Source organism: Carassius auratus, chromosome 28, assembly GCF_003368295.1.
Source record: "Carassius auratus strain Wakin chromosome 28, ASM336829v1, whole genome shotgun sequence".
Classification (NCBI taxonomy): Eukaryota; Metazoa; Chordata; class Actinopteri; order Cypriniformes; family Cyprinidae; genus Carassius; species Carassius auratus.
The window spans coordinates 8,539,257-8,555,613 of record NC_039270.1 but is presented as its reverse complement, the minus strand read 5'-3'; the positions used below and the strand labels follow the sequence as shown (position 1 = coordinate 8,555,613).

The window sequence follows — 16,357 nt, the reverse complement described above, 5'->3', positions numbered from 1 at the left end:
GCATAAAAACTAAAACAAAAACTGAAATAAAAACATAATAGTAATAATTAAAATTTTAATTAATATTAAGATTTAGGCTTATGATTAGAGAACATCTTTATCAACTAATAATTTTAATTTGTTTTTAAGGATAGCTTAGAGTTCAATGGTTCCCATTCACTAGGGCTGCTCTGATCACGATCGGCCGATCGTTATGCGCATCTCGTCAGTAAAGCCGGTTCTCTGATCAGTGGTAAATTCCCTCAGGTGCGTGATTTCACATAGAGCAGCTGTTACTACACAGAACCGTTGTTAACTGAGAAGATGCGCAAGAAAAACGCTGAAAATTAACGTGACGTTTCTTTTTTGTAGAGGTTTCAACATTGTACTCTTAAAGTGCCCCTATTATGGATTTGTTTTTAATTACTTTTCAAGCAAAGTAGAGGTTTGAAAAAATTAATCACTGAGCGAATCATTTGGGAGTCACTGAGCAAGTAAGATAAAAATAAATGCATTTTATAAGACAATGAAAGTGTTTTCTGGCCTTGCTTGAATGTCAACCTGTTACTGGGGACTCCCAAAACCAAAATATGACCTTTCATTTTTTTAATGTAAATATTGCGATTTTTTTTTTTTTTTTTTTTTTTGGTATCCCCAGATTCCAGATTTTCAGATAGTTGTATCTCAGCCAAATATTGTCCTATCATAACAAACAATACATCAAATGAAAGCTTATTTTATTCAGATGATTTATAAATCTAAATTTAAAAAAATTACCCTTATGTTTTTGTAGTCTAGGGTCACATATTGTATTGTATTACATTACAGAAAATGTATGAGAGATTGACAGGAATGTTGTTTGAAGTCCAAGAAAGGATGCTGATCCAGGAATGTGTCCTACTTGAGCACATCACTTTCTTAGCTCAAGGCATCCCATTCAAGTCCCATATTATCCATCAAACTTCTTGCTGCAAAAACTTAAATCTAGTGTTACTGTACACGGTATTACATCGGAGTCATACACGCTAACATCTCTAGCATCACTTCATAGTGTTGATAATCCCTAGCACTGAGGTGAAAACAGACTTGCAAAGCCAGAGTTATCCAACACAGAACAACAGTGACGGCTCTGTTAGCATACCTAGCATTGTTTTACACAAAGATGACAGAGCACCTCGACTGGACACTACACTAAGGAGATTTCAAGAAGAAAGCGGTAAATCAGTCTTTTCTGTACTCTCTCAATCAAACAGCTGTCCATTTGGGAATCATGTAAGCCTGAGATTATCTTCAGAGGAAACAGATGTTGTACAGTAGAGAGATACACTCTTGGCTCTTTAATAAAGAAAGAACCTACTTCTTTTGCGCCGAACAAAAGTCGTTGCAGCCTTCCTGTTTGTTCCTTCCACCTTAAGGGTCTTGTTTCTACATGGGCATTTTCTCAGAAGAGACAGACAGTCACAGCAGAGGTCAAAGGTGTCTTATTTCGGAAAGCATCGAATACAGAGGGGAACAATAGCAGATATGACACTGCCTTCTGGGAATGTGTGAAGGTCATGTCCGGAGGTCACTATCACTACAAAAAAACCTTACAATTCAGATTTTTTGGTTTTGTTAAGCAATGTTCTTTTTTGTTTTAAGATGTGGACACATTTACCATTGTACCATTGAATTTTCATGGACAAGATCATGTAATTTCAATAGGAATCCACGTGATCAAGAATTTTCTCTGAGGCTTAAAGATTTATTCACAAAGATTTCACAACGGACCAACTGAAATTTGCTTGGTTGATACTGCCAACAGACAATTAACCTGTTTTTCCTTGTGAAATTTCCTAGAAATTTTGCTAACATGACCAGTCTGTGAAAGCAAACCTGAAATAAAATAGTTTAAAAGACCACACTCCTGCTATTAGTGTGAATGATGCATCAGAGGATATTATTTCAAAGAAAAAGCAATCCTTCATCAAAATATAAAAACTCGCTTTGACAGAAAATAGCAACACGACCGACATTGTAGGGCACATGATAATGGCAACATGGTAGATGTAGTAATCTGGATTACAGTACTACCGCGGGGGAGGGGGGGTGTTGGGGATAATAATTTAAATTAATACTTTTATTCAATAAGGATGCATTCAACTGATCAAAAGTGACAGTAAAAATATTGATTATAAACAAAATATTGATTATTTATCACAAAAGATTTATATTTCAAAATATATGCTTATATAATATAGTTTATTTTTTTTCGGGGGGTTTTTTTTTCTTTCTTCGAGTTTTGCGAGTATTTTTTCTTGAGCAGCAAATCAACATATTAGAATGATATCTAGTACTCCTAGATAGGAGTACCATAGGAATAAATTACATATTACAATTTATTCATATAGAAAACAATTATTTTAGATTGGTAGCAAACTTTTTTTGTACTTACAAAACACCCTTTATTAAATATTAAGAAGCAATTTTTGTCCAGTGCACTACAGAACGCAAATTCAGACGAAACAAATGTGAGAAGAGCACAGAGTGGGCGAGGAGAGGTGTATAGAGTCGAATTAAGGCTTGGACTAAAACGGCCAAACACACACAGTGTCACACACATCCTCACTCACAGCTGTCACCAGCTGGTCCAGGTGGTGATGGTATATTAGTCCTAATGAATATGGAAATAACGTGAATTAATGAGTTGCATTTTAAAATAGCACCCTGAATTTCTACTAGTTACAGACATGTACACACACACACACACACACAGGGGTGAACGATGTTAAATTCGGAAGCCAGAAGAGCAAAGACAAAAAGAGTGGCAACATCTGCATCTTAATTGAAACATGTCAACACTCTCAAATGTAAAAGAGAGCCTGTTGTTTAACAGCCTCTCTCCAGCCCTCCTGGACAGGGCAGTTACTGTGGCCTCAAGCAAAGGGGTCAGAGGTGCCTGGACACACATCTGCCACAACAATGCCTCAGACTGTCTGACACAACAGAGCAGCGCAGATTTACAGCACACATGTTTGAAAGGCCTCCACTTCTCCTTTCTGCTCTGCTTGCTTAACTTCAGCTTTCAATGGCTGATTGTGGAGCGCCGGTCAAAACAAAGAACAAAAGAACCCTAGGCCAGCGGCGAAGATTTTTTCATCATCACTTAAACGTCGGCCTTTGTTTGACCAACAGCCTGAATCATGCGAGTCAGCAAATATAGAGGCACAACATCAGCAGAATGAGATAAGACGCGTGTGTGGCTAACAGATATTTGAAAATCACAGGCCATCTGCTAGAAGCTATGCAATATATACATAAATAAATATCCAAATGAGTTTAGCGGTGACATTTAATATTAAATAATTAAAACATTTAATATTTCTTCATGCCACTAGCATGGCACGCTAGAAGCTTTCAGAGATGCATTCAACTTAACACCACAGCTAAAGGAGACGGTTTGTGCAAGTCAAGGAGACAAAACGGAGTCAAGAAGCCATCATATCCAATCAGAGGGCTCCAGTCAGTAAAGTACACCTCAACCTTACAAAGACACAGCTATGTCTTCAACATTATCAAAGAAAACTGCTTTCCTGTCACAAATGCTAAATGAGATATATCCTAAGGTCTATATAAATGTCCATGGTCTCCTTGTTTATCAAGAATTGTTATCTTAATCTACGATCTCTGACAATAAAAAGTAATAAAAAGCCTGTTCAACAGGTTTAGAATGAGTAGTTAGGGTTTTTCAAGTCACATGCTTGTGTCAGCAGTCGATCCACTCAGAAGGTGCTTCTCAAAGCTCACGCTAACCAGTACTTGAGGGTAACCGACTAGTGTCTGTGGTGTAACACGTCATCTGGATTAACTGGATTTAAGGGGACAACTGGTTGTGTCGGACACTAGGCCAATAAGAGGACTTAAAGCATGTTTATGGTGAAGTGCACTCAAGAAGGGAACAGAATGCCACTCTCCATTCGTCAGGGAGAACGTGTGGGAACTGCTGGATGCTGTACATGAGCAAACAAGGAAAGTCAAACAGCTTGTTGAATTTATAAGGTGTACAAACCTGACTCGTTAGGCAAATATACCAGGCAAATGATGTGGCTTCAGTTGGAGGTGCTCGTATTCACACTCGTTTCCTTGTGAACAAGCGTCCTGGTCGCCTTTGTTCAACAATGCACTTTTATCTAAAGAAATAATTCACCCATTATTAATGATTTACTTGCCTTCCAGTTGGTCCAAACCTGTATGACTTTCTTTTTTACAAACAAAATGTGAATATATCTCAGCACTCCTTTGAATCTATTGAAATTGAGTGCCAATGGGCTGTCAAACTCTGAAGTAAAGTATAGGAAATGGCCCACATGACTTGTGCACTATATTCCAAAAAATGAAAATTCATTCGTTTGCTCTAAATCTGTGACTTTCTTTCATCTGTGGAAGACAAAAGACCCCAGTGACTTTTATTGCATGGAAAAAAAAAAAGTTTCTAAAGAAAACAACTTTTACTGCAACACTAAAACCTCAATAGTACACATCCACATCTTTCAGATTACTTTTCCATGAAAGGTCATATCATTCATGACAATTAGCCTACAACAAATGAGACTGAATCCAATTAAATCATCAGACAGGCATTAGGTTTATCGAAGACCATTTTCCTTGAATCATAGTGGCAATGAAAGCACGCTTCTGTTTTCCTTTGCACAAAACAACTAAAATGTATTATCTGACACCAAGACAACTAAACAACAGCCAAACCAAAAAACAAAGCTTTATCACGCACTACTGTGACACAAACGTCATCATGAGAGTTTTTATATATCCCTGACTAACATAAACACACCGTCTCAGGAAGTGTCCTGGGGATGATCTAGGAACATAATAATCTAGATGTTTTCTTAATGAAAACTGTTTGCCTGGTCTCTATGGAACAAACGAACCAACGTTGGCCTGAACGCTGGGAGAAACTGACAGAAGACAATGGCACGGCAGTGAGCCAAAACAAACACAGAATCTGCAGGCTGGCCCTGACGGTTGACGAGCCAGACTTCCTCAGTCCCTTTGCAGCTTCATCGCTGATATCAGAGAGAGCGGAGTGCAACTGACAAATAGGTTTATTAAATCATACCCCCAGGAATGCATGAGAGAAATGAGAAAATAAGAGTCTGTAGACAGACCTCAGGTGCCCCGGGAGTTCAGGATTCTTCAGGATCAGGGTGGTGATAAGACGGGACCCACCTGCACTGCAGGATCTGCTCCCAAAACCCCAATGTGATGTTGATGAAAGGTAGAGCAGAAGTACCATCTAAATCACAAGGAACCAACATAAATACCTGGGTTTGGAGGGGGTTTGGGAGCCAGTCTAGCTTTTCCAAACAACAGAGCAAAGGAAACACAGTCTACTGCAAAAGACGTGTCTGGTATCAAACCATTCTATTTTCAGCATTGTTTCTGGCTGGCTAAGATAGACATCATTGTGGATCCTGATAAGGGTGATGACTGAATCTTTCAGGCATCAGAAAATCATTTTGATGATTAAACCCCCAAAACCAAAGTAGGGAATTGTAAAAATAGCCTGATGCCTGGCTGAGTGAGTGGAGTAAGAGACATATAAGGAAGAACATGATACTTGAAAGCAAAAATTAACACGGCAGTAGATGAGGCAAGACATTTCAATGTGTTTAAATCACTGTGGGTTTCTACAGCTGCACACAACACTAAGCTGCCCTACATCTGCTGCTTCTCGCATAATTAAGGTGACCCTGGTCTAGAGAGCAAAAACTGAGGGACCCAACTCCATCTATTCACCACAGGCCTTCGGTTTAATAGAACCTGACTTACATTTGCAGACGCCGCCTTTTTGATGAACTCAACAGACTTATTATTGGGCCTCATTTATAAAATGTCGCACAGAAACCATTTGTAAAATTGATCTTATGATCATCTCTTAAATATGTGTATGGGTGATTCATAAAATGAAAGTACTTACATAATACGCACGTACACGACTCTTTCAAATCTATGAATTGCAAATGAATTTTAACTAACAAAAGAATGGTTCCAGCTCTATGCCATGTAAACAACTCCTAATTAATGTCATTATCATATAATAGATCACCAGTCATCATCCAAATCCTTTAATTGAGAACAGCGAGCTGCAATAACAGCTTACATTTTCAAAAACCTGCAGTACTCGAACAAGAAAAAGTGCGGACATCTGCTCAGACCCTGACATGATGCTAAACACTTTTCCACATCAAAGCCCGTTTTTACATATATGTGCGTTCATGTGGACTTAAGCATACACACTCTCTAAAATCAAACCTGAGCGTATGCACTTTTTTTAAAATGAGGCCCATTATTTATTAGCCCACATACACACAAATATAAGGCCTTTTGATTTCTAAAATATGTAAAATGAACATGGAATTGCAAATTCCAGTCATAAAAGATTTGTCTAAATTTTGATGAATAAATCAAAAGCAGGGCTGTACACTTAATCAAATTTTAATATGGACCACAGACTACGAACATTAAACCACAAAAAGCCTGCATGTTCTGCATGTCACTATATTTTATTTTATTAAGTATAATCAGATACACTCAAAGGTCTTCACTACAACCCAGCAAAATAAATTATAATAACAATATATTAATATTGTATAGTATAATGTGTGGCTCAGAGTAAAAACATGTTTTATCTGTTTTTTATTTGAAAAGTAAACTGCTGTTGCGCAAGTTTTTTTTTCTAAATTAAAATAACTTGTTAATTTCATTTGATATTTCAGAAGATTAGTCATTAAGCCGTTAATGTTTTATGCATTCATCTGATCACCATTGTTTTTGATAATATTGTAATTTTAGATCAAAGTATTTTGTATTAAAACAATTCCGAATTTCTGAAAAAACATAACGTTTCATAGCACAATAGTAATGTAACAAAAAAAAAGTAAAATATTAAATTGTTAAAGTTCTATGAATTTAACTGATTTGACATCCTTTTCGATTATTAATATGTATTAAACTATTTAAAAGGAATCCACAAAACTTGAAAATAGAAAAATGTATTTGGATTTCATAAGTCCTCACAAATATACAATAAAAGCTCATCGGGGGGTATTTTCAAACCCGCACCCAACGAGTATCCTGGCTACGCTCACATGTCAAGCACAGAAACAATATATGCCTGGCCAAGTGCAGCAAAAAAGCTGAAAACAGACCCCATAAAAGGTCCCTATAGGGGTACAGAAGCTTCAAAGGGACAAAAGTTAAAGAGCAACACCTGGCATCCTGGGCTTTGTGGTGACTTGTTGCCTTGGTGACGGACCCTCCTGTCTGATACTCGAATAACCAGCAGATGATGCAGGACGCTCATTTTAAATTACGAGAATGAGATTACGCCAAATTTTCCCCATAGACCACCGTACGGTACTTTCAACATAAACAATACTGCAGTAAAAAGCGCAGCACAAATTCTAGAATGGCTGCTAGGTTTCAAGAGCTTCAGAGAATTCTTCTTCAGTTGCGTGAAAGGAAGTTACGAAAGACGAATCCCCAAGATTTGATCTGAAATGTGGCAATGCTATTTGTCGTCTGAGGTCAAAACAACACGCTCGGAAATTAACTTTGGGAAAACCAATTTAAACGGTGTCAAAACTATCAGTTCCTCCCGGCCCTTCATGCTTCCTTCAGTTGTGAATTGAATTTCACTTGTCTTGCCGTTGAAATGCAGCATATGAGAAAATATACCTGTCAAATACCTCTTCTCTCCAAAACAAGAGCCAAAGTTCTCCTACTTCACTGGTGTTTAGTTAAGGACCTCTGGGCCTATTCACACACATACACACACACACACACTATACTGGCCAGCCGGTGAATCAATTTGTGGCTTTTAATTACGATTGGGTGATTTTCTCAGCTGATGCCCCCAGACCAGGGAAGATATTTCTCATGTTTTACCGGTGTTGAGACATAGCTGAAATTATTTTCTGTGTAAAAGTCTCAAGCCCCCAAAACCCAGAAGGTGCATGGAAATCCCTAAGCACTTCATCACAGCTGCTATAATGGACAGCCAATCACGTAGAAATTAATATAAAGCATGCTAATCACTTCTAAGAACGTGGTTATGAACCTTACCACACCTGTTTTTATGGATCATTTTGGATTATGCATCAATGCAAAGTCTCTCTGAAGAAGGGATAACGGTCTATGAAGACATAAACGACAATCACATGAGGTGTAAAATTAAAAGCCTTTGTTGGAATAAGGATGTTACGTTAAAAACCACAATCAATGGGCCATCATCAGGATGTGCTTATGAGTCAATGATAAGTTTAGGTAAATTCTTTGGCACTCGAGTTCAAAAGTGTGGCGCCACACCTGGCCAAGACTCCTTTAACATTAGGATGGTAGTAAAGCTGCATGAAAGCCAATGAGTGATCTAAAGGTGACAAGGCCAAGAACGTCAATACACGGTTGTGAACTGAATTCCCACATTGTGCCCCAGTCAATGCTGATGCACAAGCAATAGTGCTGTTCCTTTCGCCGTATGGATTTTGCATGCATATGCAATAAATGCAGGTAATAATGAAGGGCTGCTCATAAGGAGGGTTTCCTACCAGTCCGACGAGATACAAACACATTATCTGCATAATAACAAATCAGGGCTTACCAGGACCCTACTTAATATTAGTGGATTTAAACAAACATTAACATTAAACCCCACTACTTATTAAACATCTGAACCACTACTTTGTTTAAATGCTTTGGACTAATATGTAAATTTGTAAAAAAAAAAAAAAAAAAACTGAAGCAATCAATAATAAAATGATAAAAAGCACACATATACATACACATCTAAAATGAGTTGTAATAATTATTAATATATAAATATATAAATATATAAATATATATATATATATATATATATATATATATATATACACACACATACACGTGTGTGTCTGTGTGTGTGTGTGTGTGTGTGTGTGTGTGTGTGTATGTATGTGGTTATATTATAGTTCATATGTTTTATTACAGATATCCATGCACAGCGTTACATATTTGTGAATGCATAATTCATTCAATTATATAATTCATTTATTACTTAAACAATACGCGCACCCAATCTGCCATATGTCAGTGCCATACACTGCAACATTGTTGCCAAATAAGATCCAACTGTATCTCCGACTATGGGAGGTGCATGCAAGCATTTCAAAGGAGAGACACTGGAGCTGAAAGTCTGGCTCCCCAGCACTCCGCCGTTACTCATAACGTTGTAAATAAATAAGATGGTTCATTGATTCATTAAATACGATGAACGCCGCGTAGCCGTCGCCCATTTCACGTCAACACGCTGGATGTTAAATTATGTAGTCGTCTGGAGACTGGACTTACCCGTTATGCTGATATGCAGTTTGGATGAGGATCTGCGGCTCTTCTGCGCCGGTGTCCGTGTAATGGGAAGCGCTGGAGATGAAGAACACCTTCGCCAAGTTTAAACGCTTCGTCCTTCCGTTTTCCTTTCCTATTATACAGTAACTCCTGGTTTTCGTGCGTACCGGTCAGGGTTTGTGGATTTGTCAGAAGATCACCATAAATCAAGAGTGCGGCTGCAGACGGAAGGACCAGCGTATGTATCAACTGTAGCGACGCGGTTCTGCTATCATATGAAGACGCCGTGTGCATACGGGTGCTCTGCTACAGCTTCTGCGCTTGGGGGCGGGGTTATTGTGCATTATTAATGAGGGGGCGGGGAACACGTCTGCCCTGCGTTCTCCACACGCTGCGCTTTGGGTTAAATCTCTAATTATGCAGAATAATTAATTATAGATAAATGCTGACCGTGTTTCAATGTTTAAAATGTTTTTTTCTTTATTAAGTTTCTAAAATATATAAATAATAAGAAATGTAGATCTAAATCTGGCTTATCTTAAACAATAAAATTAAGATATTTGTGCATTTGTCTTAAACTGTTTTTGTTTTTGTTTTTGTTTTTTACGTTCTTCAAATATTTAACTGAATTATTCATCTAAAAGTAGATTTTTTCCGCAGTTCTGTTTAAGAAAAATAAACTGACATATTTAGGGTGGGGGCGGGGTCTGCATCAAATGTGCCAAATAAATAAATAAATAAATAAATAAATAAATAAATAAATAAATAAATAAATAAATATATATATATATATATATATATATATATATATATATATATATATATATATAATTTATTTATTTATTTTTATTTTATTTTTGGATGGAGGAGGAGGAGAAGGAGGACATGTTTAGTCAGTGATCTTATCTGATGTTCTGTTGCTCAAACTTGCCTATGGGCATCAAGGCCCTTCTGATGCTAACACCAAACTATACAACATTACACATGTTTTCCACTTCCTATCTGACACTTTACATTCAAGCATGAAAAGGGTATTAATGGATTATAGACTATAACCTATAACTTACAACATTTTCTGAATATCTAATGGCTGAGAGTTGTAAATTGAAATCCTTGGCATTACTGAAGAATTTGTTGATTGCTCCTTTTAATGGTCCTTTTCCCAAAGTGCTGTATAGTTGAATCAAAAAACCTTTGTGTAAAATCTTATAAGTTGTAAAAACATGTTCAGACTGAATAAAACGAGAACAGGCTAATGCATAAAATGTGCTTTATTTGGGATCTGTTTTCTGGTAATTATCTTGATCAAAGGATAAAACGCTAGAGAAAGAATTCACTTTTTTTTCTCTAAGTAAAAAGCCATCTCTGAAGGCATAAGGCCGTATATGGATTTTATTCATTTGCACTTTATGCCTTTTTAAGAAATTCTGTATCCCAACAAACCCACATGAACAAGCCAAGCTTCTACAGTTCCTGGAACACTGTTTTCCTTCAGACATCACTGTGACTCACAAAAGTGAAAATTCATATGTATTTCATCATTCGTTTATATGTAGACGATATGCAATGCTCTAAATCATAAAATAACCCACAAAGAGCATAGCACATTCTTTAAGACCTGTCAGAATCAGAATCTGATTCTCACTGATGTGATTCAGATTAAAGATGGAAAATTAGAGCAGCGCCGCTTTGAAGAATACACATCTTAGATGGCTTTGGCACGGTGAGGCGAGGCCTGTCGGATGCACTGGACAAAGCATTAACAAAGAAACAGCCTAATGCGAAATAGATTAGATTTCCAGTTGCTTAGTGCCAACACTTAATTGAGTAAAAGTCTAACTGCTCTGATTGATATGTCAACTGGATGGGTTTGCTGGCAGAATCTCTGAGACGTTACACACACTGGAATGGCTACTAAATGGAAGCAAATTTAATGCAGAAAACAAAATGTTTCTGATCAGATTTCCTCATTCTGGCTTCCTCAGACGTGACATGGATAAACAATAACGATATCATGCCTTCGCATAAACGATGCGAATTATCCCAAAGCTGAAAAACGTAGAATTTAAGCTGGTTCAGATCCTTAACTGTAAGTGTGAGCAACAAAAACAGTGATGGTTGTCTTCACAAGCACCAATAAATTACAGTTTAATTTAAAATAGTAGCTTAAAAGCCAAGCCATCTGGACATAAAAAGAGCATTAAACTCCTGGATTAAGACAGATGACTTTTAGAGGCTTGTTCGGGTAATAGTTTAAGTGCCACACTTTCAAACGTTTTATTGGATATAATAAGGAAATGTTACATGTCTCCTTAAGTGTTTGTGGTTGTTATAGCTATTAAAGCAAACTATAATTGTAAGTACAATGTAAATGTAATGCAAAATGTGCTGATAGAGATGATTTGTACTCCATTCAAATTGAGTCTCATAGTGAGTTTCAAGTTTCATAGTCAGCCTCTCCTTGAAGAAGGACGCCGTTTTTGCCAATAGATTATGAATCAAAGGGCAAGTGGTGAAAACTGAATCTGTGTATGTTTATGATCTGCTGGAAGAATCCTCTTGTTGCTATAAAAGCATCTCCAGATATTAGAGGACAATGTGTGACAAGAACACTGCTTTCATTTCTCTACACGGACGCATTCTGTAAATGCTGCTGAATTGCTTTTATGGCAGATTCAGAGAAAGCGAAACCCGCCTCTGCTTCACACTGCATTACCTCTGTGATTAGACTGTCCAGATTTTGCAAATGAAACTCAAAACTCCCAGGAGGCCCCATCCGCGCAGCCAAAACTATCTGCCAACGTCTTGAAGACAACTGTTCCATCAGCGTCTGCAGAGGTAGATATTAGGTAACCGACGAACCATTTCCCATTTATAGAAATCAGGCTTTATGAGATCACTGAGCTCCAATCAAAAGGCTGCCTCTGCTGGAAGCACGTTTGACGAATGAGACAGCTCTTCACAAGCCTTCACAAGCAATCGCTTATCAATAAATCCTCAAGGCTGCATCAAAACGAGATCTCCCATGTTCAGGCTCCACAACAGAGCTGCCCAGGCCTGCGGTGAGCTGCTTCGTACAATTAAATGAACAAACAAATGCAGGGCGTCGCCACATTTGTGCTTTTCATCAACATTGAGATTATACGTTGCAGTCGACCAAAGCTCCTTATTAAACTCGCAAAGGTCTGTGATTTTCGAGCGCCTTAGTCCCACGGGTGGCAAAAGCAGACCGGCACAATAATCTAAATTGAATTTCCTTTACGCAAGGCTGCATGTTGCATGCTACCTCCTCCACCCTTGAGTATAATCTCACTGGGTGTCTATCTATTAATCTGACCCAGAGTGTGCTTTTAGGACAAACTGTTTTATGGCAAGACACTACAGGCAAAATCATTGTTTTTATGCACTGGTCGGTTTTGAGATTTTGGCTACTTTGCTTTCATAACATTTCAAAATAGTGGAAAGAAAACATACAAAATACAAATTTAAGTGTTATTTGTATTTTATTTGTATCTATTTCTACGTTTTTAAGTATTCTTTTTAGTGGCACCTACAAACACGCTGAAAATGCTTTTTACAAATTTGTAATAGTTTCATGCCTGATTTATATAACATTTCGTTTTTTCCTAAAAATATGGTGAAATAAAGTGTTGTCTGATTTATGGACTGTTCAGAAGAGAAGGAAAAAATCCCTTCTGTAAAAACCTTTAACTCTAATATGTCAACAACAAGAAACAGGAAATTTAAATCTGGCTTTATCCAGTGTTCAGATTTCTGTTTTGGAATTTAGTGCATTGGGTATATAATGGATCATTTGCATATTTAAAGAAAAACATTTCAGAAAATCTTTATTAGATGTAATAAATTTCTTTCCTTTTTTTTAAAGTGGGGAAATATGGTGAAATCTATTAGTTAAAAATGTTAGTTTTGAAAGTTACTACTGTAATATGTACACTTTTAGGGTACCGCCCCAGTGACAGTTTTAAACCATAGTGTCTAAACCTACAAGGAAAATAGGGGGAATTGGTTCCACTTTTTGGGGCCAAAACAAAAGCTGGCTCAGTCTCATGGGATTACTCAAGTTAAGAGCTTTTGGATTACAAATGTAATTAGGCTGCTTTGAATTTAGATTTAGTAAATGTGATTTGGGACTTATGTTTTTCTTCCATGCCAAAACATTCACTAACTATCCATAATGCAAGACAACAAACATCTTTCATCTTCTAGTGCGTCCTTACATCTGACTTGTTTTCCAGGATTCCTCTGGCCCTCCTGGTAATTAGTGAAGGTGGCATGATGAGGGGGGCATGGGACACGAAAGACAGGGGGGAAAGAAGGGGAGGATGGGGAAGCTGGGAAATGTCACTAGCTGTTCTTTGTGGGTGCCAGAGATAGGAGGCTTACCGGCCGCTCCAGGCAGTGCTGCTCCCGATGGCCTTGCAGCAGTATGCTGCGATTGCACTATGCCATTGACTCCTCAATCACTTTTTCTGGATCTGCCACATTGCTTAAAGCGGCCATGACTCCCGACAGTGAGCACGAGAGATCAATACAGTGTAGGATATAGCTATTACTGAGCGTTATTGCATCCTAGCAGCTAGCAATTCTTTGTTTCCTTTAAGAGAGAGATGTGCACTGTATCTTTTTTTCTTCATATTGTCAGATATTGGGGCGTGATTGACAATATAATTTGAACATAGAAGCAAACATACAGTTCTCATAAGTTAACCTACCCCTTGCAGAATCTGTAAAGTGTTAACAATTAAAAATAAATAAATAAATAAAATGAATGGTGAAAATTTCGTATTCAATACTAAATATAAATCAATACTATATTTATGATACCTATCTTTTATTATTATTAACATTTTGCAGATTCTCACACCCAGAGCAGTGGGCTGTATTATTGAAGCAATATTATAGCCAATTTGCTGCAGCGCCCAGGGAGTGGTTGGGGGCTCAGTGCCTTGGTCAAGGGTCTCACCTTAGTCAACATTTCCTGCTGGCAATGAGACTCGAACCTGGAAACTTTGTGTCACAATTCCAACTCTCTAACCATTAGAACACGACTTTATACATAGTATAGTATAGTATAGTATAGTATAGTATAGTATAGTATAGTATAGTTTAGTACAGTACAGTACAGTACAGTGTACTATAGTATAGTATAGTATAGTATAGTGCAGTACAGTGTACTGTAGTATAGTAAAGTATAGTATAGTACAGTACAGTACAGTGTACTGTAGTATAGTATAGTATAGTACAGTACAGTGTACTGTAGTATAGTATAGAATAGTACATTATAGTATAGTACAGTACAGAACAGTGTACTGTAGTATAGTATAGTACAGTACAGTACAGTGTACTGTAGTATAGTATAGTATAGTACAGTATAGTATAGTGCAGTAGAATGTACTGTAGTATAGTATAGCATAGTATAGTACAGTACAGTGTACTGTAGTATAGTATAGTACAGTACATTGTACTGTACTATAGTATAGAATAGTACAGTATAGTATAGTACAGTACAGTGTACGGTAATATAGTGCAGTACAAAACAGTGTACTGTAGTATAGTATAGTACAGTACAGTGTACTGTAGTATAGTAAAGTATAGTACAGTACAGTGTACTGTAGTATAGTATAGTATAGTGCAGTACAGTGTATTGTAGTATAGTATAGTATAGTACAGTGCACTGTAGTATAGTAAAATATAGTATAGTATAGTACAGTACAGTGTACTGTAGTATAGTATAGTATATTACAGTACAGTGTACTGTAGTGTAGTACAGTACAGTGTACTGTAGTATAGTAAAATATAGTATAGTATAGTACAGTACAGTGTACTGTAGTATAGTATAGTATATGGAAAGAAAGAGTAGTATAGTATGTAGTATAGTATATACTGTATAGTATTATGTCATATCATAAAGTGTAATATATGTAGAGAGATTAGTATAGTATATAGTATATAAAGTATCGTATTGTCCAGTATAGCATAGAGAGCGTTGTGTAGTATAGTATAGTATATAAAAAGAGAGAGTAGTATAGTATGTAGTATAGTATATATATTATATATATATATATATATATACTGTATAGTATCATATCAAATCATAAAGTATAGTTTAGAATATGTAGAGAGAGATTAGTATAGTATATAGCACATAAAGTGTATAAAGTATAGTTTTGACTAGTCTAGTATAGCATATTCGGTTGTTAAGTGATGACGTAAGAAGCACTGTTTTTTAAATTGCTAGTAAATTTCACAATAAATAACAAAGAAATGGCATAAAACTTGTATTTCCTTATTAAATGTTGGCCAATCATTTTTTTTCATTGACTTCTTTTTCTAACATATATATGCAAATCCATATTTTATATATACAAACTCACAAAACACGCACACATACTCACTAATTTATGTAATACATAGATACCGTGTACATGCACATACCTGCAAATATACTGCTATTACTACACTCACTATATAAGCAAACGCACATAATGTGTATACTGTATACTATATATGTATCATACTGGCCTTTAACACAGCACTCTCTGTGAATTCCATGTAAAAGCTATGGATATCTGCAAGTGTCTGCGGAGGCGATTAGGAAAGGTTCTTGCGTGGTACACCTCGCATGGCAACAAGGCGGCTTAACGACTGGTTGCTAAGGACCAAATCAGAGGCGAGCCCCCCTGAAGAGATTCTGGGCCAAAAAGAAGGAATTCCCCCCGTGGCAGCGCTAGAAAATGCCACTGCTGGGTTACCATGGTGACCACATGGAGTCAATGAAGGGGAGAATGGGGCCACATGTGTCTTTTAAGGGTGGCAGATTGTCAGATTGGAGATGTTATGGAGGAGAACGCTGTGAAACACACAGATTCTGGATTAACCCACAGTATTCACAGACAGTGTCATAGCTGGCAGAGTCATTGTGCAGACAAATGGTGCCGTTTTGCCCCTAACCGACTTGATTAATTTGAAATTAGTG

At 37.0% G+C, this 16,357-nt stretch overlaps 1 protein-coding gene across 2 annotated transcripts in view; it reads right to left on the bottom strand.

The window, feature by feature from the left end:
* The window catches only part of LOC113046694 (protein TANC2-like), a 132,182-nt gene extending 122,507 nt beyond the window's left edge, over positions 1-9,675 (bottom strand). For both annotated transcript variants that reach the window (XM_026207599.1, XM_026207601.1), the window contains exon 1: positions 9,364-9,675. The gene's annotated coding sequence lies outside the window, so the exon portion shown is untranslated. The remainder of the gene's footprint in view (positions 1-9,363) is intronic.
* Between the last annotated feature and the right edge of the window lie 6,682 nt (positions 9,676-16,357).